Consider the following 23,810-nt stretch of genomic DNA (forward strand, 5'->3'; position numbering starts at 1 on the left):
GACATTAATCCTTTGTCATGTGTCGAGGTCATTCAATTTGACACCCATAGGCAGATTTATATTACTATATTACTTCTATCATTGTAAGACCCTATTTAATCAAGGTTGAAAGGTTTAGTTTATCATCTAAACAAGTAAAACCCAACCTGTACAGTATCTGCCTCATTAAGATGGGAATACGCGCTCAACATCTGCATGTGTGTGTTTGCATCTGTGCTTGTTTATATGGCTGTGCAGTGATTTAAGTGGTTTTAGTGTCAAAACAAGTCTAATGAGCTGGCACAATAATTATCAGCCATTTTGCTCTCACTTACCTAATTGAGGCTTTATATTAGAGTTAATACCTCTGCCTATGTACACTGTTTTACAGTTGCTAAAATGTTTTGCGCTCCCTGTAATTTAGATTTTTAAATTGTACATGTCAGTGTTTTAATGTCACCCTATTAACCATACTTATGAGGTTTGACAATCCTCCCCAGATGGAGGCCGTTGATCAACTCCTGTTTAGTGTATTATTTTTTTACATGCAAACAACCACTATATACAATAATATCAAAGTCAAAAAGGACAAGCAGTTGCCTCATAACCTGGTGTGCTTTAGTCTGGCTGGATAGTTTTTTGGGGGAGCATAAATAGAAATGTCATTACCTTATTTTTAATAACCATAATAAAGAGTAAAAAGAGCTCCTCTCTTTTTACATTGTCTATCATGTTTCTGCCTCTACTCCTCCTTTCACACTTTGCTCCATGTATTTGAAGCACTTTGTGAAATTCCTGTCTTATCCAGGTGAGTATGAGTTGATCCCCAGACCCTTTGCTCTTGTCAGGAATCTTCCAGGCTATCGGACTCTCCTGGGGCCCTGTTCCACACACCAAATTGATGTCTCCGGCTGGAAATGACACTTTCAGCAGGATTTGCCATTCTAACCCACCTCAAACCCATGTGATCTCACCCATTCACTCTCAGAGGGATTGCCTTGAAATGCACCATAGCTTCAAAAGCCAATGAGCATAGCATGCTTGAATGAAAAGCTGATACATTTCCTATCGGGGAAAAAAAGAGAAAGATATTCTAAAATGCTGGCAATGTAGAACAGTATTTTTTTTGCTCTGAACAAAGACCAACTGTGAATAAGTAGGTATTGCCTTGGGAAATGCAATGGAGGGTAAAACAGAGTGAAACTAAGAGAAATCAGTAACCACATGAATTTTCATGTGTAGGTGCTTGTCCACCGTTTGCTTTATCTTGTTAATATCTGTCTCAGTCTGTCCTTCCATGAATACAGACACAGATGGTATTATTAAATACCATTCAGATCCTGCCATCTTTTTCTCACACTCTATTTAAAGGAGGACCACAGTGACCACGTTGCTTTTCTTAAGGACTAGTTATGATATAATTTGACGCTGAAGTACAAGTAAGGGGAAAAAGGTGTGACCAAGAATCCATCCCTTGACTTATTTTCATCCCGAAGTCTTTTTGGGGGTGCACGTTTCTCCTAGGGGGGCTCTACAGACTGGCATAATGGATAAGGGCAAGGGTGTGAAAGGAGCACCTTAAGGCTCCTCATTCAACTCTCCCAATCTCTGCTGCACACACTCTTGAGCTGTGAAGGCCTTCTTTATTTGCCCTGCTAGCATGGGAGCCCTGTAATAGGCTCTAATTGATAGGGAGGTGTTGGGGTCTTTCTGTATGGGCTGAAGGGATGAGAGTACGAGAGAATAAGAGGGGGAGAGAGAGGATTACATGCGGGCATGTGGGGTGGAGCGGAGGAGAGGCTGTGGAGCCGAGGCCCCATCCGTAATGAGTCATTAATTTCCTTGCGGTTTTGTGGCGGTTGGCTCATTACTGGTCTGCAGAGGAGCAGGAACAAAGCTCTGGGTAGGTAGGAGGTGAGCTTAAATAGTTGGGGCTCAACACTCCCCAACAAAAGGAGGCAGGGAACGTTGAATGGCACTTGGAACAGATGCAGTAAAAAGTGGCAGATGCAAATTGCGGGAGAGCAAGTCTTCCTTCAAGCACTTCTCTCTTTTTATTTTGTCAGACTGCAGCCTGAGAGTCTAATTAGTTAGTGAGGTGTTTCACTTCTGATAGGGCTGTGTCTCGTTATTGTCACAAAGAGGATTCGTAGAAATGGGAGGAAACGCATATGTTCCACAGTCCCCAGTGGAAGCTGCTCACTGCAATAGTTTAATTGATTATTTATTTTACCCCTATAGAAATAGAAAGGTCTTTAAAATGTGCACGTTTTGAAATGATGTTGCATGTAGTTGAAAATGTGATAAAACAGTATGAGGATGATGACAACAGGTAATTAATTATGTTTTTAATTATGCGGTTATACTCTTCTCCCAACAGGCAAAATGACTACGGACAAATTGGCTGTGGTTCTGATGAAAATGTGGTCGTCCCTCGCTTTGTCGAGTTTGTGGACCATGTGTCGAAGGTCACCTGTGGGGCAAACCACAATCTTGCACTGACAGGTACAATAATGCACTGTGCAGCTCTCCTATGATACACGCCATTCAATCAACATATTAACATTAGAAAGGATAATGATCCAATTTTTCTCTTTCGTTATTATCTTTAACATACATTAAGTGGATCCTGTTGGTGACCCTTCGCCTATTACAGCAGATTTCTTATTTTGTAAAAGGCACCAGCACAAATCAGCTGGACATTGTCTTTAAGAAATGACGTCACTTCTCATGAGCTGTCACTGTGTGCTTCAAAGTTCACCTACTTTACTCAATTTTATGCGAATATCAGAGCCCTCGAGCCCTCGATCGGCACATCTCATGAGAGAGAGACAAGGAGGGAGAGAGACAGAGTTAGCGGCAATATGGCCCTGGCTCCTGATCCATAACAGTCATTGCCTGTTACATACATTTCAGAATTCATTCAGGCTATGAAGATAATCGAGGTAGTCGACAGTTTCCCCTGCAGCTCAATGGATTTATGATAGCACTGTCAAGAAAATGAGGCGAAATGACACAGTAGCTGACTTTAGCTGCAAATAATGTGATAGGCCGTACAGTTGTGCAGCAGCAGCTGCTGTCATTGCAGGTAATAGGCTATAAAGAAGCCTGATAGCAATACCTGTCATTTCTTAATGGCTGACTTCACTGAAGAGCTTTTGTGGCCTTTAACATGAAGATAATGGAAGATACAACAAATTTTACAGCTTTTGCGTTGCATCCATAATTTATCACCAGAGGCCCCATGCAGCAGCAGCAGCAGCGGCAACAGCAGCACAACAAGGACAACATGCTCCTAGAGGCGTGCTGGAGAAGGATGCAAGATGAGCTCCAGGGGGTTAGAGCCCCCTGCTGTACTTTACGCAATTAACGGAGGAAAAGCACAGAGTCCAAAACATCTTCTGTCAGTTGGCGGTCATTTTACATGACGATACCTTTATGTACTTCATTTGTTTTGGGAATGAGAACTTAGCTATCTTAAATGGTGCATTGAAACGGTACTGCATCTATTAGTGAGCAGAAATAATCTCTTGATACTTTTTTGCTCATTTTGGAAACTTTATTTGATAACTCCCCGATGACATGCAGGTGACGGCAGGTTGTTTCAGTGGGGCTGTGGACGGGCATGTGGGAACATGAAGAGGAACATCCTTCTACCAGAGGAAGTGACGCCACCAAGCGTGCCATTGAGAGACATTGCTGGAGGATGTTGGCATAGCCTGCTTCTAACAGGTGAGTCTCTGCTTATATTTTAAACGTAATAGTTTAGCATGGTGTAATACAGGAATTTTCTACATTTACTAAATCCATCAGTGCCTGCTGTTATGTGTATTTTGCACATAGCACATGCAGACATTGAGTACTGAACATGCTGACATGTCCACGACCTCAACATAAAGTATGCGTAAATTCTTGGTGTGTGTCTTGGCCCTCACACTGACGTGTGAGTGTGTGCTTGTAGCTGTGGTGTCCATCTATTCACATAATTCATTAAGAGCTCTCCCAGGGCTAGTGTGGCTACATAAACATGGAGGTTGAGGCCACGGCTGCTCTTTCACCTCACTGCAGAGAACTTCAAAGTCACTTGTCCTCACCCAGCAGATGGATGCTCCCTGTCTGCCTCACTGATATATTGGCCCCAGTTGCTGTCTTCTTACTGTAGGATGGCTGTGACTGGGGCCCCATCTTGGAGCCCGGGCTTGGCCATTTGTAATGTTATGCTGTATCTTCAAGACCTGGCTTTAATTCTGAAGGGAGGACATTAATCCTTTTACTACAACACTTTGTAGACTCGTTTTCCTGTGTTTCCAATGCCGTCTATTATTAACCCCATTAAAAGTGTAATACAATTTAAGTAGAGTGCTAAAAGTGGATCATTTGTTGCTCCGTTCTGTTTGAATTAATTCTCAATTTATGATCTAAATGATTAAACTATGGGAGTCACAGCACTAAACGAAAGTCCTAAACGGCCCGGTATACATTTACACATATTAATACAAACATTTATTAGCACACATTCACACACATGTCCAAGAGTACAGACACACACCCAAGCAGCTGTGTGTTGCATTTGCTATTCTATATCCTGTATCATGTCCCCGGTTTGATCCCTAGCTCCATTCTGTCATGAGGGAACAGAAATATCCGTCTCCAATCAGGCCGTAATGAATAGCCTGATGAGTGTTGGGCAGAGCTGAATTACCAGATAGATTTGAAGAGCGTGAGAGTGTGTGCACTGTATGTGTGGGCGGGGGGTAGTAAGAGGGTCAGTAGAACAGGACACATGTAAAAATTAAATCTCTGCAAGTGCAAAAAAAGAAATTGGCTAATTCTGTCATATGAGCCTCTTGGAATTGCCTTATCTATTGGTATGAGTTTTCATTTATTGGGGTCAAACTGCGGAGGGATGCACAAGAGAGAGAAAAGAGAGGTTATGGAGAGCAAGTTGGAGTGATGGAGGGTGAGATTTGAAAATTGGAAAGAAAAGGAATGGAAGAACGGAAAAAAGTGTAGGAAAATGATGGGAAAGATAGCAAGAGAGCCAAAAGAGAGCAAGAGAGTCAGTGATATGAGAGACAGCTTGCCTGGGCCAGAGCATATTGAGGGCAGCAGGTGGAAGAGTGGCACAGTTAATTAAAACGCCTGTCTTAATGTCTCAGCCCGTCACTCCAGGGAGAGAGAGAGACAGAGAGAGAGAGAGAGAGAGAGTAAAAGAAAGAGAGAGTTGCCTGGCTTGAGCTGGGCTGCACCCACCCAGCCATCTAGACAGTAAAGCAACCAACCAGGCCACATGTCAGACAAGCCCTGACACCATGCCCTTCACCCTAATCACCCTTTGCAACAAACACAGACACACACACGTCCGAACCACACCTACTATTTCCTTTTTCCACGGAATAGCCACCCTCTCTAATCTGATGCAGACCTCTTCAAAAAAGCCCCCTCTCTTAAAAAAAAAAAAAAGAACAAAAACACACTTCTGATGTTACCGTTTTGCTCAGCAGCATCTGCAGTATGCCTCTGGACTTCCAGCCTTGCAGCGTAATCTGTCTGCTTTTAATAATTCATAGAAAGCACAGGCTGTGCACTATGTTCTAAATGCTGAGGGTAATGGGGACGTTGTGATATTTCTATCCTGGCCTGTCTGGAACAGCAAGCAAATCAAACCATGAAAGATCTGATCAGCAGTCTGTTCAGTGTCATACGAGCGTTGGCTGTCATCACTGCCTTAGGTGGAACTTAACAAATCTATTGTGCTGTACGCTGCAAACTAGCAAATGGTGATACATGAGTTACTCTGCTATGTCGGCACAAAGTCGCATGTCACATCAATGCATTTTGCACAAAGACACAGGCACATGTGAGCGCAATGTAATGTTTGAGAACACCACTTTACTGTCCTCAAACTATACTCAATATATTGTGTGAATCGCAGTGTATTTTATTAGACGCATAAGGGCAAACCAAGAAGGTGAACATCCACCTATGTGCTAGGTTGAGGTTGAGAGTTGTACGTCGTGTTGTTTGACTAATGTTTTATCAGGCTTTGCTGTATCACAGCGGATTGCTTTGTCAATAACCAGCCTGGTGCCTCAGTGAATCTGAGATTGTCAGGCTGAGTGACAGGCTGGAGATGGCAGATAATTCAAAGAAATTGGAAGTGTGAAATCTTTAAGGGCCACTTCTTAACACAGCAAATGCCAGGGTATCTTTCCATCAGCTGCTGCTCTCACAAGCCACCGCATTGTTAATGGTGGCCTGTCTGTCCATCAAGACTGCTTCAGGAGGGATTTAGACCTGGTTGGCGCCTTATCTCTCTGACTGCCTCCCACTAACTTGACCACTGCACAGGATTTGAGTGCTCTGAGCGTGTGTGTGTGTGTGTGTGTGTGTGTGTGTGTGTGTGCGTGCGTGCGTGCGTGTGTGTGTGTCTGTGTGTTCCAGTTGGCCAACGGTGGTCATAAATTCACCTCGAGAACAATATTTTTCTTTTCATTCGCTTATTTATAGATATTGATTTGTTTGTGATTATCTGTCTAACAGTGTATTGGTATATCTATCCATTGTTACACAAGCAGGAGCCAAATGCAATGGTGCTTGTAGCACTTGTTAATTTAGCTGTCAACACTACTGATTAACCTAAGATTGTAGCAGTGAAAGCTCTTTGTCCCGGAGAGCGTGTTTCTAATATCTGCTGCTGTCTTTCTGGATGGATGCAGGGACGCCAGTGTCTTGCTTTCAGGTTTTTGTAAGAAACAAAAAAAGGCAGTCAATTATAGGGAACAACATTTCCACATAATCCACATCTTTACTCGTGTAAACAGACACTTTCAGTTGTAAGCCTAATTCAATATTAAGAAACTCAAATATAGATATTTTAGTTAGTTTAAAGTTAGCACTTTAGCATTACAATTTTTTTAATTCGTATTAATGTATCCAGCACAAAATATACTGTGGTCCACTCAAGTCCACTGAAACAAGTTTGAATAGGAAGCAATGGAATCAATGTCTTCTATGAATATACATTTCATTAATCCGTTGAGATCTGGGGCATTTGAATACCCAAAATTAACCTAAAAGTAATTTAAAATAAAAGTTAATTATTAGTTTGATAATGAGGTTCATGATTAAGAAGTTAATAAAAGAAACAAAAAGTCACTTTTTGTGCCAGAAAATAAAACTGAGAATTCACCTAGGAATAAAAAAAGAACTGGTGTGCGTGTTTGGTGTGTCCGTGAATCCGCTGATGTTCATTCCTCTCATCAGAACTGCTCCAATGAAAGTTAAGTATAACGGTTTTGAATAGTGACGTCCTGACCTAGCTCGCTCTCTCTCCTTTCCCTCGTCTCATTAACTTCTTACACTTGCACACACAGTCGCTCAATGAAAACAGTTAGAAGGACATGAGAAAAGCTGAAGTGGACAGAGAGGAAGAAGAAAAGTAAAAAAAAGCTGTCCTCCACATCTGCTAATCAAAAGAAAACTTAGACTCTCTCTGTTTGTATGTGTAGAGCAATAATGAGAGAACATAGATAGTCAAGATGGGGGGTGGGGGGACTAAGAGAGACAAAAAGAAATAAACAAAGAAGAACAGCAAGAATTATGTCCCCTCTTTTTCCCTCGTAAAGGTCTCAATTCCCTGCCAGAGCTTCCTGTCACAGGGAGGTAGTTCCCAGGCCGACACGTCTCAAGCTGTTCAAACATCCATTAGGATGTTTTGTTTCATACACTACGAAATGAGACAGAAACGGGCAGCTGATGAGAGAGAAATTGAGGAAGAAAGAAAAGAGACAGAAAGACAGCGAAGAGAGTATGAAGAGGGGAGTGAGTTGATGGGAACAGCAGAGAGAGGAGAAGAGGGAATTTATCAAGAAAGTCGTGTGATATTTAATGATCCTTGTATGTGGAGCGGGAAGACCACACCAGCTCGTTCTCCTCCGCCAAATACCGATCCCCTAACTTAATTTCCTGCTCAATTGCTGTTCTATAGTGCATAGTACAGTGATACAGGCTGGCAATATAGAAAACAGATTGCCTGTGCGGCGGAGTGGATAAGGCTGAGGCTTGTGTTTTACTGGAGACCTGCAGTCTCCAGGGGGGTCTTGTCGGTGGGCTTCACAAAACCAACAAAGCCCATCTTTCCCTGCGACTGGCAGCAGCTGGCAGGTAGATCTTCAAGCACTGGAGGTGGGGAAGTGGATCTGTGGGTGTGGTGTGTGTGTGTGTGTGAGAGTTTGTGTTTCTCTGCAAACTGTGTATGTGGTGCAGAGAGTCTTGCTATTCTTTGTAATGGAGAGTTCCACAGTCTTCCATCTTGCGTTTGCTCATGTGCTATGACTCCGATCCACTCAAAAATGTAGGCCTGCATGGACAGCAACCATCAATCAGTAGAACTGTGTGCAACTACAGCTACAGTGTTTTTCCTAGAAACACACACACACACACACACACACTCACACACACACACACACACACACACACACACACACACACACACACACACACACACACACACACACAGATACTGTATATACACACACACACACCTTCCATCTGTAAAACAGACATACAGTACACATGCCTGTTACAGTGTGAGATGCTTCGACAAGCCTTATCAGAATTCTTTCGCTCATTTTTTTTCTTTCCATATAGACCAACTTTTTAATGTGTTCTCCATAAAATACAGCAGAAACATTTGCACATCCAATGTGTGGATACATCACCAGGAATATATGCCAGTAATTACTCAAATTACTTTGTTAACTGACAACATTTTTCTCAATAATTTAAACTTCTGTTTTTCAGAATAAAACATGTTAGCAATGATTTCTTATGACCCCTAACATTTAAATAGCTTGGATTACCATTGACGTCGCAGATGTTTTTCATGTTGTTTTCCTTCTTTAAACCCAAATTAGGCTTATATGGTGAATCACCCTTGTGTATCGAACCAATAAGTACGACATTAATCAATTGATTCTGAATAATTGGCCTGAGAGATTGACATTCTAATAGATCTTTTCTGCTTGAACCTACATACAGTGTTAATGTGCAGTGTTGCTGCCTGACACAAAGTAGGCCACGATAGTAAAGTTTTACATGTCTACTTTCAAAGTTGTAATTTCATGAAGAAAGTGTCACTAACCTAGTTGCCAATGGATTTTTCGCTAATGTTAGCAGTGTGAACCTCCTCTGACCTCTCGAGTGACAAGGTTTTGTTGCGTAACAACCCTGTGTAATGAACTTCCTCCCTGGAGATGTCATTAAGAACGGGAATGTTTGTCTTCCGCTTGCACCAAAATGAATATTCAGCTATTACCGCTGCACAGCATTCAGATCTGATATGAGTTTTGGGTTTCAGCTTGTATAGAACAGAAACAGAAAGCCATCCCAGATGGGTTTTATTTACTGTCTGTCTCACTGATCAGCCACTGGTTTCCTTAATTTATCACATCTAATTGTGTTTTGACCCTTTTCTGCATGATGACCGTTAAGGTAATTCCTCTGTCTTCCGCGACATAGTTTTATCTGGCATACATCCTTCAGACTCTCCCCCACTAGTCTTCCTCTGACCCAGATTTACATATTTGTTTTAACTAATGTCCTGTTGTAGGCCACTAAATATCTGTAATAACACTTCTAGAGTTTCTTCAAGGCGACCAAGCCAAGAACCACAGAGACGTGGATGGAAGAGAGTTGTCAGAAGGCTTTCCATCACACACAGGGATTACATTTGAGCAAACGTTTTTCTTAATAAATTGACCCAATTGGTCAGCTTATCGACATGAATCAACATGTGTGCCTTTCATGGCTCATACTCTTCCCATGTAGGAGGTCCTGTGGTGGGGGAGTTCACCTTGTGTGTGTGTGTGTGTGTGAGTGTGTGTGTGTGTGTGCGCGAGAGATATGTGTGAACGAGAGAGAGAGAAAGAGAAGGAGAGCAAAATATGTCACAATGATTATTTTAATTCTCTTGTTTATTGAAAATGACTGAATCCAAGGTTGATCCTTTACATTCCAAATATATTCCCTAGAACGGGGAGGAAGGAGAAGGAGCTCTCTCCTTGTTGGAGGACGGCATACAGCATCTGATGCCTTGATTATCCTCATCCTAATCATAAATATAACTGCAGGAAGTCATGATTTCTGCTTCAAATTATGAGGATGTTTACATTGATTTTCGACTGAGCAATATATTTCCAAACAAAGATAAACCGTCTGAATGAGAAAAAAAAATAGAATTTGAATTAGTGCAACAGTGGAAAAAAGGAAATGAAGTGTTCTGGCAGACTGATGTACCTTGTAAAACAACCCCCCCCCCCCCGCACCCCCCTCTGACTACACCAAAGGAGTCACTGCCAAGATGGCTGCTTGAGCTCCAGGCCTGCAGGGCTTGACCCTGTGCAAGCTGCCAGACACCATTTCTCTAAATCCAACCTCACAATGAATCTTCAGACGCTGGCATAATTCCTCATCCTCTCTCCCTGTCCTCCTCACAACAGCTCTCTCTATCTCCATGTTTCACTTCTCCTTTATTTTCACAATGCAGGCCACAGGGAGGATGGTGTGGGGAACCTCATCTTTCAAATTCCTGTGAGTTTTAGATGGGAAGACTTTTTTTTTTTAGTGTTTCATGGAGATGGTTGTCTGGGGCTCCTCCATACAGGTTTGTCATATTGGCAACCCTGGATTGGCCCTTTTTGAAGGGTGTCTTGAGTTGTCCTCCTCTGAGTCTGGACCTCTCAAACACAGTGGCATGAATCTTTGGCAAACACTCTGCACAAATAGAGCTGTTAACATAGAAGTGTAATTGTGGCGAGCTTACAGTGAGGGTTTTTATGTACTCCTGACCTCATCCTGAACTACACTGTAAATGACAGAACACGCAATTACATTATTTTGTATTTAATGAAAAGATGATGACATTTTGGAAACACACATTTTTGTAAGCTGCCCTGTACAAATTGGAAAGTAATACATTATGTTTCCAATGGGATTGGCACATATCTCAAAAATGTAAAGCCATGCTTTATTTAGATGAAGCAGTTTATTGTTTGAATATCTTAAAGCCAAATGTTGGATCAGCTGTATCCAACTTTAATTGCTTGTGTTGAATATATAGCTTTTGAGTTTAGAAATTAATTTCGGTTGACAAGTCCCCATAATAACCGCTGATTTATTGTCGTAGAAAAGTGAAATAATTGGCTTTCTGTCTGAGGCCAATCAGGTTTTATTGGATTTTTCCACTTCTCCAACAACTTTGCATTATTTCGGTTTCACAGCACAGTATATAGTACTAAGTTGATCTTGTGGTCCTCATTTACATCATTCACAAGGCAAAAAAAAGAGTTCCATTCCCGTTAGTCACATTTACCAGCAGTTCTCTCGGCCAGGTCAGCGTTAACTACTGTAGATTGGACTTCAGCGTGTTACACACAGTTTTTCTCTTTTCTCTACATCCATGTAAGAAAATATCTCTTGTCTTCTTGTATTCTTCCTCCTGTGTATTGTAAGTGCTCACAAGGAGAGTTTTACAATAAAAAGCTGAACTTCATCTGCAGATTCATGTTATTTTCTATTTTTTCCTTTCTCCACTGAGTTGCACCACCCACTACGTCTGAGGTCACTAGCTAGCCGAGGTGAAGGCTGTTCAGCAGGGCTGCAGCACACTTGGCAACGTCCTGGTAAGACTCCTGCTGCTCCATGGGACATACCAGCTCCTTTGCCAAGTCAAATAGCACATTTCGTCAATTGAAAGTAAGATTTAAGTGGGGCAGTACAATGCGGCCAACCGTCTCATCTCTGAGCCGGTCCTTCTCTTTGTGTCCTAGAGTGTGAAAACGGTTCTTGTTCTCTGGGACTTCATTTTTTTTTCTTGGTAATTATTTGGAAACAGGTCAGTTGGGTGTGGAGGCTAAAACTCCACCCTCCAGTTTCTTTTTTCATAACTTCACAATCATTGCTTCATCAATTTTATTTCTCCTTACTTCTCAGTCTGTTTCTTTACCTCCCCCTCGCTTTCTTTCTTTTTCAACCAGCACTCTTTTCTCCTCCCTGTGTGTATAAGACATTTTTTCAAATAATTCCGTGGCCAAGTCCAGGCCCTTGAAGTGATTGGCTTTGATTCAAGACCCTGTTTTCTTTTCGTCCACCTCTTTTTTTTCTCTCTCCTTCTTCTCAGCGTATCAGGCTCCTTTTTTCACTGACACTGACACTTTTCACCTTCGTATTTTTAAACTTTAACATACAAGCATGCAGTTTTATTTATTTGTTTTACTATTTTCTCTCATTCCCCAACTAGCAGAACATTCTTGCTTCACGTTTTTGTTTTGTTGCAGTGACGTATCAATCATAAAATGACATAATGGAAATATATATAACTCCATGAATCTCACACTCAATGCTTTACATGTGCACAACAGGGGTGTATTGAATTCAAACAACATTTGGCAATGAGTTGAATAATGTCTTCCCCATACTTGGCTTTTAGCATACATTTTATTCATAGATCTGGTCGATCGTTTGGTTTTTAATATACAAAAGCAGAAATATGCACATTTGAAAGTGACTCATTGAGGAGTATATATATATATTTCTTCCTCTGCTCTGTCTCTGACATGTATTATGCTTTAGAAAGCAAGGCTGGTTGACACACTTGTTGTCTTCAGGTGGGGTTATACATGCCTAAAAAGACCAATACAAGCTAAATGTTGATCCACAACACACAATATTTCATAATTAAAATGCTACATGTTATTCTGCAAACGAGGGATTACAAGCAAAGCATTAATTAATACACTTCATGCTAAGTATTTAAAACTACTGAGATCTGAATTGTAACAAAGGAGTACCAAAAACTGTTGTTTAATGCTGTTCATTTCTACAAATGAACAGCATTAAACAAAATGAACAGCAAACAATATTGGGACCTGAAGCTACAAAAACATCATAGAATTCTATTTTTATATTTGTGATTTTTTAATTCACATCTTGGTTTAGAAAACAGTAAATTATCTGGATCATACAGAATTTTTAAATGTTTTTCAGTCAGGGTTGGATAGTTAGGGTCGATGAAAAGAAACCACTGGAAGAGAAATTGTACTCCATATTGCCTGTAAAACAAACTTCCCAAAAACTGTTACGACTTGATTACCCCCTGCTTACTGTGGGTGGACGAGACTAGTTTGTAAACACACTATTTATCTGTCACTATTCATGATGTCATTTAATTGATCACATCGGTTGTATCTATTAAAGTCACTTAGCTGCAGAGGACTCTTGTTTTTGTCTGAGTCACATTAAGCCCACAGTCAAGCAACATCTTAACGTGCATCACTTTTGTGTTGATTATTGTTTTGAAAACATTAAGCCTTAGCAATGGTGAGATTTTATAATTTATTTGCTGTTGTGCATGGTTGTATGAACAAACGTCACTGTATGGAAATACTACAGTAACTACTGGACAGTGTGTTCAGGCATAGCAAATTGGGGCCAGAGGACTGTTGTAATATATTAGCAGGTGCCACAGAGAGGTCAAACTCAGCGGTGTTAGCTGGATTTGAGTGCGTGGTTTCTTTGTGTGTTTGTTTGGTTGCACCTGTATGCATCTATGCAGGCTAAACGGTGGGACAGAGATGAGAGACAGTTCTTCACCTCCTCAGGGTGTACATCCAGTTCAGCCATGGTTCAGTGTTCACCTACTAATCCGTGCTAGACCTGGAGGGGAAACCAGCTGTAGATATGTTCTTCTGTTGGATAAACAGAGGGGAGGGTTTAGAGATGTGGATGAAAAATGGACCAGCAAGGGTCAAATATTTTCAAAGTAGGCAGACTATGGATGATATTCCATTTCGCAATGGAAAGGAACTTTGAGGAACTGATACAGATATATATTATTGGGTATTCATTTTTGAGACCAGTATTTTCCTCAAACTCAACAGGAGCCGCAATGGAAACATCACCATCTACATGATATGATGGCTCCAGAAATGTACGGTATGTTCCAGTAATTGTTGACGGATGTTTTAGATGGAAAATATCAGTCAGTTTAAAATTGCAGATGCAGAAGATTAGTAAACTTGAGGATGTAATAAAGTTGGAAGACTAGAAGAAGGCTGCGGAGGAGAGGGAATGTTTTGTGGAGAAGGAGGTAAGGGGCCAAGGATCAGAAGGGCAGGTAGAATCAGCAGGCAGTACTCAAAGTCCAGCTGGTCCCTATCAAATACTCTCTCTCTCTCTCTCTCTCTCTCTCTCTCTCTCTCTCTCCCATAAACACACACACACGCCTACTACTCCTACCCACTCACACGGATTCACGCATGATAACTCTCCCCACCATTGCTCATTGTCTAGCTCCAATTTCTCTGTATCCTCACTCCCCACATCATCTCCACCCACCTTCCCCTTCTTTACTTTTGCTGTATCTGTCATTTTCAGCCCCTCTCCATTTTTGATCCACTGGCTGACAATGATGAATTCCCCTCAGCTGTACAGAAGTTGGCAGAAAAAGTTTGCTCAGCAAAGTTTTGAAAGTAAAGCGCAGATAGTGTGGCTTATGATATCAGTGCAAGTTCAACACCATACTATGCCATAACACAAAGGCATCTATCCTGATTTAACATCTCTCAAAATACATTTGTTTGGAAACCTACTTTTTGTCATCAAGCTGCCATTTTAAGTAATCCATAGGCCATTTTATATTGCCTGGCATTGAGGTTGTGACTTTTAATGTGGCTCTTTTGATTGAAAAGTTCTCTGCCCTGCTGATGTCTCTTAGTTAGCAGATAATAAAATATATATAATATTTGTCAGGGACCATATTCGAAAACATGAATCTCACTTCAGGAGAATCGGTGCATTCTACCAGATTTAGCTACTTGTGCATTTCCATCTGTAGTCCCTGGGCAGGTCGACATGATCATGCAATGAATACAAATACAAGTTAACATTAAAATAAATACTAAAAGCAATCATAGGTCCAAATGCACTTATATTTGAGTATTTTAAAACAATAGTTGTGGCCACCTTCAGATGTTCTTACTCAGACCTTTCCGAGCACCTCTGAGGGGTTTTCCTCACTGGCACTGCTTCATTAAACTGCCTCCATTATTGAGCCCAATACTGAAGATACAAAATCACATCACCCTGTCATATAAATGCAAGTTACAACAAGGTTGAGTTTTGAGACACCTGGTTAATTGGCCTAAAGCTTGTACAATAATTCAATTCCCAAACCTCTATTGGTCCTACTCTCTCCTTCTCTGCACTCTCTTCCTCTCAGCCCCGCTCCTTCTCTGAGGGATTATGTGCAGGTTACAGAGCTAGCACAGTGTGGATTAGCAGGGTCGTTCCTCCATGCTTGGTGCCTCTCTTAATGTGATTATGCATCATCAGGGTTGTTTACTGTTAGCTTGTTCATTGTTGAGACCTGACAAAAGTTCAGCCCCCTTCAACCCACTTACTGGTGCCCACGCCCACACAGTCATACCGTGCTTAAGCTGACACCCCCCCGCAGACTCTGACACACAAACAAACAAACTACACATAATATTCACATCAACATAGTATAGCAACAGCATTTTCTTTTTAAAGACAATACAATGCAAAATGCAATAATGATCTGAATTTGACTGTAGTTAATTTGTGACCTGAGATGTTTTCACAGCAATAAAATAATAGATATTTGAGAGAGAATTATGACCACAATTTAACTAATGCCAATGTGTTCTCAATGAAAATACAATCTTGTATGTCCTAGTCATTTGAATTGTGTGTTTTTTTGCAAATAACCATATATGACAATAACAAAGTACAAGGATAAGGTGAGAGAAGCCTTGTATACCAGCCGCTATGACAACAAAAACGTAAAAATGATCTGTATTGACTGATAGGATTCATCAATAATCACCAATTGGTACCGGTGCAAGAACATTTTTTTGTTTTCTTTCTGAACCAATCTGTGACTCAAAAGCATGATATGTGAACAGTGAGCTATTTAATCTTGCACCCCGAGATGTCTGTATTTGTTTCTCTTAGCTAGAGTCCACTATAACCATCTTTAAGCGCCAGGCACCGCCTTTCATTAGCCTAATGAAGCCATCAAGACAGCCTGTTTGTACAGAGCATGGTCTAGCTGTGTCAGACTTCCCAGCTATGCACTCCATCAGTGGTGAATGAGCCTCTGTGTGGCCTGAGGGGGGTGTGACTTAGACTTGGTGTGTCATTAGCCATTGATGTTATTGGCTCATTATCTCCCAATTAGGCTGCTATCAGAGCTAGCTGGCGTTTTCATTACAACGTAGACCTCCATGATCTAACAAAGACCAATGCTGCTGATTAAAGATGGTTTCAGCAATAACATGAAGTGTGAGGTCTTTGAACTCTCTGTGATATAGTTAGAGCGAGGTGATATAACACAATGAAGCTGATTAGAGAGGGCATGTCTCTTATTGTCGCTCTCACTGAGGTTAAGGCAGAGTAATACTGATTAATGCGATCTTGGTGGCACGTTTTTGTTCGTACTGTACAGTCAATTATGAATCAGAATAATCAAGGATGGTTACAATTAAGCTTTCATAAATACAATGGACATCAATTTAGATTATATTTTAAGTCGCTAAGTGCAAGCACCCTCTGGCCCTTCATCAATGACATTATACGCACGTGTACTGTATGTGTGCACACATTGTCCCCATAGGGTGTGCGTCTGCTGAAAGAAGAAATCTGAGTGTGTGTGTGTGTGTGTGTGTGTGTGTGTGTGTGTGTGTGTGTGTGTGTGTGTGTGTGTGTGTGTGTTTATCACCCAGTGTGCGTCAGCTTGTAAGGCAGGGATAAAAATTGTGTCTTCTCAGGTAAATCAGAACCAGGAAAAAAAAAGTCCTGCAAATTAGAGGCCTAGAAAAAGATTATAGTCACCATCTTTATCCTCACTGACATGGAATCAGTGCCAGCTGGGCAATGCTTCTCCCTCTTGTTGTATTACTTTTTTAATTAATCTACCACAGACTCCTTAGAGTGATGAGATACATTAGAGTTGTCTGTTAAGTGCAATCAATTATCTAGCTTTGTTGCTCCAGAATATACATAGGAGATAATTGACATGTCTTTCTCGTGTTCTCACTGACTGCAAGTGCATTTTGATTTCAAATCTTGACTTCAAGTTTGTGTCTTTTAATCAAGTGATCATAATAACATAACATTTTGGTATCGGCCTGGCATTTTTAGATTTTTTCAGATAATTAAGTAAGGAAAGAAACATCACAATACAGTAACTGGTAGCATGAATGTCGGCATGTGTGTTCATGATGGCTTTGCCGGAGTGCTGTGTTTCTGCCTGTTTACCCGTTAGAGGGGTTACTTCCCTGATCCATGAGAACTCTGTAAGTGTCTGCCTGGTGATTAACTCCACATCGCAGCACAACGTCTTCCCCCTCACTTCATAAATGGGCTTTAATTGAGGGAACTGGCTCCTTAGCAGGGAACCTCTTTCACTCTGTGTCGATTAAAACGTCATTTTACAGCCAAAAAAGAAACACGCTCCCAATCACTGCCCTTGAATTATTGTTCTGTAGCTCGAGGCTTGTATTTTAAAGTCACTGAATAATTGCAATCAGATTATTCTAATCAAGTGCTGGAACAGTAATTACAGGTTGCAGTCATCTAAGCTGCCCTGGAAGTCCCATACACACTGATGGTATGCTTATTAACAGTTTGTGTCAAGAGATAAATTTAATGAAGAGGATTGTAATCTTTCAGCTACTTTTAGATAGGTTTCACACATGTATGAGGAGAGCACAAACTAAATCTTGAGCATCGGAGTAGCTACGCCAAAGGCAGTTATGCTGGATATTTTTCATACCCTGCACCATTCTCTTCCGGCCCCCTCAGTCCCCTCGGTCAACCAAGCCCAGGCATTAGTCCCAAACAATTCTCCCAATAGGACTAGACGCGTTTCCTCCCACGCCGCTCCCCCCACTGATAACCTCATCTGTGCCCAGGTCTGGATTTCATGTCAAGGCAAACGTTAGGTGACTTAGTGCTGTGCCAAGCTGTCAGAGAGGCATGAGAATTACAATCTGGAGGTCTGTGTGACAGTGGAACCGTCTCTCCTAATCCTGTTTACGCACATCCGCATCACCCTGTTCCAAAACAGAAACCTAAGTGTGTTTTTTGTATGTGTGCATGTGTGTGTGTGTGTGTATGTGTGTGTGTGCTTGCATGTGCATTCATATATGTGTGCTTTTTTTCCATCACTGTGCGAGATTGTGTATGTATTTCTGACTACAGTACATCTCTTGCTTCGTATGTGCGTGTGAGTCTCTCCATGTATTGTGTTGATGTAGAAGGTGTCGTACATGCTCTGAATGTATAATTCAATATGACTAATCATGGTGGTGGCTGCCAACCCAGCAGCACTGGCTGACAGACTGGGCCCAAAGCTAATTTGATAAGGTTACAATGCTCTTGAGCTAAAATTTTTATTCAGCAGCAGCGCAGCAGCAGTCTCGTACAGCATCTCGCTCAGCTACCTGAGATACAGTCTCAACTGACTACTTTGGGCTTCCGTCCACACCCAGCTATTCCACACCAAATCCCTATTCAGTTAGCTTGGCTGCATAGGAAACATCTCCCTCTGACTTAGACAGTAATCGCTAAAAGCGTAACATGATGGGGGGGGCTCAAACAAGGAATGGAGTTTAACATGATAATAATCTTCCACAAAACCAGTACCTGTGCCTCATGGAACACACAGGGGCTTACAGAATCACAATGCCATTGATCACCATAAAACGGATTTGGTGGCACATTGCTTACATGTATTGTAGTAAAACAGGTCACGTTTAATCTCTTTCCTGCCTTTAATTCACTAGCATGCCAGTAAATGTAGTAGACAAAGTGGTGAAAGAAGATTGCTTGTAGGCCTTGTATTTTGCGAAGGTTCTTTATGATAATTCAGCATGTGAGGTGACACGCTAGAAGCCCATCTTCATAAAAAATGTTTTTGCCATACCTAGAAGTGTGATATGTTAATTAGTTGCATTATTTGTAGTCATATGCATCACAACGATAGTGCACACTGTTGCTCGTATGTTGGTAATGTTGCGTGGCTTTAGGGATGACAAGCAATTGTTCAATGTTCAGCAATTCAAAAATAAAGTTCTATAAAGTTTGGAGAGTTTCTATTGCCTGCTGTTACTGATATAGCCATACTGTAATAGTGAGTTTGTTGTGTCTGATGAATTTGAGTCTCTAGCCCCATTAGGGAGAGGCCACGGAAGGGCTAAACTGTCAGTAGAGCGGTGTGTGGGTCGCCTGGGCAGGTCAAACCACTTGCTCCGATTGGGTCTGAAGAGCAGCACAACCTCTTGGGGTATACAGCAGGGATTTTTCATGCTATGAATTGTTCAAATGTTAATAACGTAGACATATGAGAATTTTAGGGGTGAGCAACACATTACTTAATTTGGGCTTGCAGTATCAATTTCTAATTAATAAGGAAGATGATCGGGTTTTCCACATTTCGATTCATTACAGTTCCTTTGTATCTTGTGCATAGGGAGTGCAAGCAGGCTGGATATACACTATGAGGTAGGGTTGTGCCGTTTGGCGATGAAATGATTAAAGATTGTTTTTTTGTACTTCAATATTAAGGCAATTTCAACAAATGTAGCCTACTATTAAAACCTTATGTTATCAAAAATAATCTCTAGAATATGCGCCCAGTGTGCATTTAGAGATGTTTCTGGTGGAGCAGCGTGTCCGCCTGCTAAGCCCCAAGAATCAGCACGAGTGGCAAATTAATTTGAAATCGTTAATTACAAACCAGTTTTCCATCTCTTTTCCATGGATCTGACAGCCCACATTTCCTTTTTACATGCCTGCTCACCAAAACTTTGCTCTGCACTCCATAAGAGGAGTTAACATTATGGATATGATTGATATTGTGATATTAGACAGATAGGGCTGTATTGAATGTGTATTTATATTCAACGCTTTGATTATTAAATAGATTTATTTTTGATCTTTAAATATTTTAAATAAAATACTCACACTCGTTTACAAATGTTTACTCACGTGACTTTAACTGTATTGTCTGCCCCTTTTGGGAGAAGTAGATATTGTAGCGCATTTTATGGAGGGTTTTCATCTTCATTTCATAAATAAGGTTGTAAATTGGTTTTAGGATTATTTATTTATTATTTGCAGACACATGTTGTGTGTTTAACATATACAGTATAGGACAGGTGTTGCTATTTGCACATCAGGATTAAAAAAAAACTGTCACCTTTCATTAGCATTTTAGCCAAACACTATTCAGTTTCATTCCATCATCGTGTTTTAGTTTTTAAAATGCAACTTTTGCTGAAGAACAGTGTTTTTACAGAAGATATGTCATCGTTAGTGAAGGATGCTGGAGCAAGACATTCTCTGTTAGAGGATTTCAGCACACAAATCAGTCAGCTGCTAAAGTCAAATAAAGAGAAGAAGATATGACGAGGGAGCAAGAGGCAAAGGGTGTCAGCAAATGGTTAAGATAAAACTGGCAGGTTATTACACTTTTTTCCATTTCGAAGTCCAATATAAAATTTCTATTATAAGGACAATTAATTACCCCTGCCAAATGGCAAATGTGCATCCTTGTCAGGTGGAGTGTACTCTGATGGCCTTTCCTCAAACAGAGAATGTGAAGATTTGATCTCTTCTAATGGTTCTGCAGGAAAGGGTAATTACGGCATGGTCAAAGCTAATTTGCTTTCTGCCAGATGAACTGTTGTATTTTATTGCAGGCTGACATTTTAAAGTAATTATGGCACTGTTGACCCCAGACAATTTCAGTCGTAGCGTAGTCTTGGGCGATCCTCTCTCTCTCTCTCTTTCTTTCTTTCTCTCTCTCTCTCTCTCTCTCTCTCTCTCTCTCTCTCTCTCTCTCTCTCTCTCTCTCTCTCTCTCTCTCTCTCTCTCTCCCTGAATGGAAGTCAGAGGCGTAACAAGGTAATGACACGGACGGAGAGAGCCATATGGGGCTCCTCCATCCAGCTTGCAGCCTCAAACCTTCACATCATCATTACCCACCATGCATTTCACATTGACTTTGCATCCAGATAAATATAATATATGCCACTGCCATGATGATGATGATGGTGTGTGTGTGTGTGCGTGTGTGTGTGTGTGTGTGTGTGTGTGTGTGTGTGTGTGTGTGTGTGTGTGTGTGTGTGTGCGTGGGGGGGGGGGGGCATGTGATTTCTTCCAAGTGTGTGCATGTAGGTCAGAGTACATGCTTGTGTGTAAGGATAATGTGTATTGTCCTTTTATCCCTGGGTTGCATTCATTGCCCATCCCATAGATCCATGTATCGATGAGGGTGTAATTATGTGCCTCAGTGATCATCTCTCTGTTTCTTTACTGCACAAGAATTAAGTAGGCAAAGGTCAATGTGTGCTCCCTGAAAATTGCCTGCAGAAAATCATATGGCGATGAGAGCAATTATGGATTTTTCTCCCCCTCTCAAGACCCCTCTGCTCTCCCTCGTACTCGTTTTCTCAGTGTTTTTCCTTTTGTCGATGAACATTTGAGCAGATGTCAATCGATGTGTGCTTCCAGCAACCTCCATATTTGTACTGAAGCAAAACCCTAAATTATATCTCCTGTATTCTTATTTTGGAAATGCATGCAGACATGAGCGTGCATACACACAGTGAAAGTTTTGCCAATCAGTGAGAAAGTATGCTAATGGCAACAATAGTAAGGAGATGCTTCATTACCTCAGTAGAATATGTGATGACTTGCACTGGCAGCAGCAGACAATATATATAATGTACACTTTCACCTATTGTTTTATATTTACTGGCACTGATTTGTGAAAATAGTGTTTTTGTCTAACCATTGATGCGTTGCAACTTCTAGTTGGCACCTGCAGATTTCACCTCACATCATCTGAGTTATAAAATAGCAAAAATATGTTTCTTTTTACTTAAACAGATATTAATCATAAAGTTGGACATTGGTGTCTGTCCCCAAATAGTATAATCCCTGGACAATTAGAATACCAGGTAGCCTCGGCAATCTCTTAGACTGCCAGGGTATTCAGTATTCAGACATGCTAAGACATACATAAGAGGGATGCTCTCTATCTATCTTGCTCAATCTATCTTTGCCCTTCCTTGACTAACCATACTTCTCCATCCCCTAATATCATTCTGAATCTAATAAAGACTGACACTTGTGACACTTCAAACATGTCGCCACCAACAGCTCCTGCCTAACAAAAGAGCCCCCAGCGCTACACGTTTTAATGGCGGAGCAGAGCAAGCCGGTGCAGCCCGGCCCAGCAGGTGTCTCCCACACATCCTGGTACTGATAAACACTCCCTCTCATTCAGCCTGTCACTGAACACAATGGCACAAAAAGCTCTCAACTGACATGTGCACAATGGCCACCATGCACAGACGGGGCCTATAGCTTTGGGATGCCCAGTGTCTTAGAATATATGTATCTGTAAACATGAAATAGAGGCACTTTAGAATTGGCAGTATCGACGATACAAAGGAGATATGGATTAAGAGAAAGGTCTTCTATGGACTGATTTGGATATTAGTAATTCAAGTATGAATGATTATAATGCACATCTACATTTTGTATACTTTTGATATTATATGACCAACATTTCTTTATTTATTTTGCTGTATTTAGTGCACAGCAGGAGGGAGTAAACCAACTTAAATTCAATTCAGCCAGTTTGTCACCTTTTAGCAGAAAAGAATAACTTTATGACTGAAGTTCACGATAGTATGTATACATAGTAATAGTATATATCGATGTAAACTTAAGACAAATGAGCAATAAGATTAATGTATATTAGATAACATATATTTCAACATATAAAAATAAACTTTTGTCAATGTTGCAATATTCTTCATCTCCCTGTGACCCTGAACTTAAAAAGTTGATGAAGAAATTAATGGATGGGTGCATGAAGTGAAAAAAGGAAGAAAGATTATCACAAAAATAAACCCTGCACAGAGACAGATTATAATGAATACATTCACAACGACTAAATTGTTTTCTGAGGAGCCAAGCGTCCTGGAGACTTTGCTACCACTTTCCCTTGCTCGCATGTCGGCTAAGAAATTGATTGTAATACCAAATACAAAAGGGTTTTGGACCTCAACAACCTCTCTAAACAATTGGGGGGAAGGATCAAAGGCAGAATACTTTTTTTCTGCTGCCTGTAGGGGTTGTAAGTGAATATATAGCCTGCTGTGCATTGTGTGGCAGAGATTTCTTGCACACCTAATTATAAAAGCCTTGTCAATTGCCTGATACAACTTTGATAATGTGAGCCTCCAGCTTAATGCGCAGTACAATTATGTTTTCAAGAAGCAAAGCTATAGTTCTTGCTAATCACATTCACCTTAGTTATCTAATAATAACTCCATACCTCTCATTAGTATGTATTGAAGTCTTTGCCAGGTGATGGCCTTGTTACAGCGTAAAAAGGTACTGTCAGTGTAAAATTGTCATATAGGGATATATTTAGGAGATTAGTTTCTGCTGTGCTCAGCAATGTTTTAATCACATTATGAATGGCCCTTTCAGCTCAGGACTAGTTAAATAACCAGACCCATTGATAGTCATACATTCATATTCTCATGTGTATGTTGATTACTTAGAGTTTTTTTTTTCAGCTGTCTTGCGGCTGTTTATGTTTCTGTCCACATAATGACAAAGGTGTGAATCATTTCTCACAAACTTAGGTCCTAAAGTGACTTTAAACAGATGCAGTTTTGTTTGTGGGTTGGTAATTTCTTAATTTAATTGAATGGAGTACTACA

The sequence above is a fragment of the Taurulus bubalis genome, assembly GCF_910589615.1.
Source record: "Taurulus bubalis genome assembly, chromosome: 8".
NCBI classification, from domain to species: Eukaryota; Metazoa; Chordata; class Actinopteri; order Perciformes; family Cottidae; genus Taurulus; species Taurulus bubalis.